Raw genomic sequence first — 3399 nt, 5'->3', positions numbered from 1 at the left:
AATTTTAGTTCTTAAATTCATCAATCAATCCTTTTATTTATGTGATAGGCCTGCATTTGAAATGAACATTTACCATAAATTAAAGGTATCTTATATTATTAGATATATTATTATAAAACATGCTTTAGTTAAGGAGTTATTGATACTTTAAGTGCAAAATGATGATATAAAACCTTGATAAAAATACACTTTTAAGTATCAATCAATGACCCTTATTTATTCAAGTATTGTCCTGATCAAATATTTCGAAGATACATTCCTGATAATGAGGTAAGTAGTGTCATTAAATTTTATCATTCCTGATAATACTTCTCATTCATGAATCAATATTCATTGGTTGGTGGTTTTTTGTTTCCAATAGTATTGATGCCTAGTTACAAATTATCTTTGTGTCCCACTCTTATCAAACCTATCAAACTTGATTTATTTGGCTTTCTGATAATTAGTGTCTTTACTTATAGGTTGTGTGGCCACGTGATCACAAGGTTCACATCATCTAGTATCAGAGCTTGGCTTCATTAATCAAGTTATATTCATATGAAAAAAAAATTTCTTGTTGATTCCGTAGAAATTCCTTATTACCCAATTTCTTTTACTTGAATTTGCAGCATATAAAAAAATTATTATTTTATTTTGTTATTGTTAAAAATATATTGGTAGCACCAAAAACAAAAAAAAATAGAGAAAATAGAAAAGAAAAAAGTCATTAAAAAAGATTTTTATTGGTTTCTGCCACAGAAAAACTAAGGGAAAATTAGATCAAGTCAACTCGGAATTAGGTCAAATGTGATACTCTGATTTACGCGGTCCTTATTGGATGTGATATAAATTTAATGGTCAATTGGATATCATTTGCTTTGGTGTTCAATTTCAAGTCCAATCAGGTCTCGTATATTTTAAAGGAAAACGATACAAAGATTATAAGGGGCATACCCCAGATTTACAATGAGAACAGAAACGTAAAACAACAGATGGCTACATGCTAGCCACCGAACTGAAAACTCAAGACCTAACTTGATTCGTTAGGGAAACCAATACAACCAGCTAAATATCAAATGAAGAATCTATGTTATTGACCCTCCAAGCTCTCTGGATCATTTTGTTTTCATTTGTTGGTATTCTGGATCATTTTGTTTTCATCTGTTGGTATAACGTTCTGGTAGAACGTTCCTCATCAAATCAAGCTTATCACGGATGATACATTCAATTTGATGAAAGACCAAATTCTGAGTTCTAGATATTCCAGCAAAGGTCCTTGCATTCCTTTCTTGCCAGATATGATACACTGTAGCTGCAAAACTGAGTTTACGAGAAAAATTGACGAAACTTTTGCCATGCCAAGTGACAGTGGTCCATCGAATCCATTCATCCCATCCTTTTGTCATTCTTGGAATGTTGCATCTGTCACAAACATCCCACCAGATCGCTTTAGTGTAGGAGCATTTAAAGAACAAGTGGTTGTGATCTTCGTTGTTGCGGAGACAGAGTGAGCATCTATTGGGACCATGTATACCAAATCGATGAAGTCTATCTTGAGTTATGATAGCCTTTCATGAGTTCCTGAGATAAAAGAATGTTGTCGCTGATTCTCCATCTAGAGATAAAAGCAGTCTGATACGGACCGACTAAGGATGGCAAAGTAGTGTCATTATCTCCCACCTTGTTGATTGGAACAAAGATCCATTCTATCAATGTTTCGAGAAGGTTGGAAGGAACAACATATTCAGAAATGAGGACGATCCAACGATGGACGGAGTAAATCTAACTCTGACAGTTTGATCTCTAATCTCTCTCTCTCTCCAGGAAGATTGCCAAGTCTAATCAGGTCTTATTTATAACGTTTTCACTTTAGTATATCAAACCTTAGCATAAATTGCTTAAAATTTATATTTTATCTATTTGGGTTGATGGTGCTTTATATGTGAAATTGTAGCTCAATTGAGGTCATTTGTTTTAAGTTCCAGATTCAAGCTTAACTCATCGTAAAAAAATCTATTTTGCGCGAACTTTTGAAATTTCATTTATTTTCATTCCTTTCATTTCTTCTAGTATATGTTCAACATATCCAACATTTTTGGGTGTTGTTTCATTGTTTTGCATATTTTGTTTCTATTTTTATTCAAGTCTTAAGTATCGTTCATATAGATTCCCTTGCTAGTTACGAGACTATCATCGTAGTCCTTTATTTGCTTGTTTTCTAGTTTTTTATTGCATTTTGAGTCATATATACATATTTGGATTATGTTGTTAAGTTGGTTCTATTTGGTGTTAATTTCAATTATGCAAGAACCACAAGAAGGTGAGACGAGAGGTATGAGCGTTTGAGGATAATAAGATGTTTGTGTGAAACACAAGTGATATGAGGACATTGTTTTTACCACAAACCAATTTTTACAGGTACTATCATGTCAGATTAAAACACAACGCCACCCCATCCTGAGGCACCAACACTATTGGACTGAGTAGAATGATGTCACGAAGTTAGTTAATCTTCAGTAACTCAGATTCAGTTCATTCAAGAACTGAAGAATGCAAGAATCACTCTCACATGTTAAAAAGGAAAAATTCAGAAATAATTATCATTAAAGCTGCTGAAATTATGGCTTACATAAGTTTAAATAGTTCTTGAAAAATTAACCCTAATGGACCCCTTATGTGAACTTATATAAGGTCCACTAAAAAAACTAACAAAAAAATCCTAAACTAAAAAAAAAACCCATAACTTAATCCAAACAAGTCTTGGATCCTAATTGAAAGTAAAGTATTAATTAAGCTCAAATAAGCCTTGGGTTGTTGCTAACAAAATAAAATAAAGCCCTTAATTCATGTTTTGCCATAAGAAGAAGAGAAGGAAGTAAAATATTACATAACTGATTCAATGCAGCCCCTTAATCCTAGAAACAAAAGGAAAAGGTAGCCACCCATGTTGTTTCCAAGTTGTAGTAGCATTCTTTTGTTTCCTTTGTTGTTCTCACCTTATGGCCCAAATAAGGTTATATTGGACCCCTCTTAATATTCTAATGGACCTTTCAATTTTGACTTGGTTGAATCATTTAAAAATAACACGACCAAAACATTGATGTCTTCTTCCAAGTACAAGAGTGTCAAAGTAATAAATAATCCGGCAAGACCGGGGTCGAATTACATGGAGGTTAATTGTATAAATTATAAATGACAATAATACAACAATAATAAAAATAACAACAATAATAATAGTAGTAGTAGTAGTAGTAATACTAATAATAATAATAATAAAGAAGAAGAAGGAGAAGGAGAAGATGAGAACTTTTAGATGGAAAACATGAAAGTTGTAGGAAATTGTCTCTACTTTGTTGTGTGAAAATTAAGGTCATTTGAACTTCTAGAACTCCAGATATGGGCCAAATACTGAACAGTGTT

The 3399-nt window shown here is 32.5% G+C and overlaps 1 long non-coding RNA gene across 1 annotated transcript in view; it reads left to right on the top strand.

Moving 5' to 3' along the window:
- Positions 1-3399, top strand: part of LOC105114640 (uncharacterized) — a 15542-nt gene that overhangs the window by 9030 nt on the left and 3113 nt on the right. The window lies entirely within an intron of this gene.

This window comes from Populus euphratica, unplaced genomic scaffold, assembly GCF_000495115.2.
Source record: "Populus euphratica unplaced genomic scaffold, PopEup_1.0 scaffold553.1, whole genome shotgun sequence".
Lineage (NCBI taxonomy): Eukaryota > Viridiplantae > Streptophyta > Magnoliopsida > Malpighiales > Salicaceae > Populus > Populus euphratica.
Note: the sequence above shows the minus strand (reverse complement) of the source record. Positions and strands in the feature narration are given on the sequence as shown.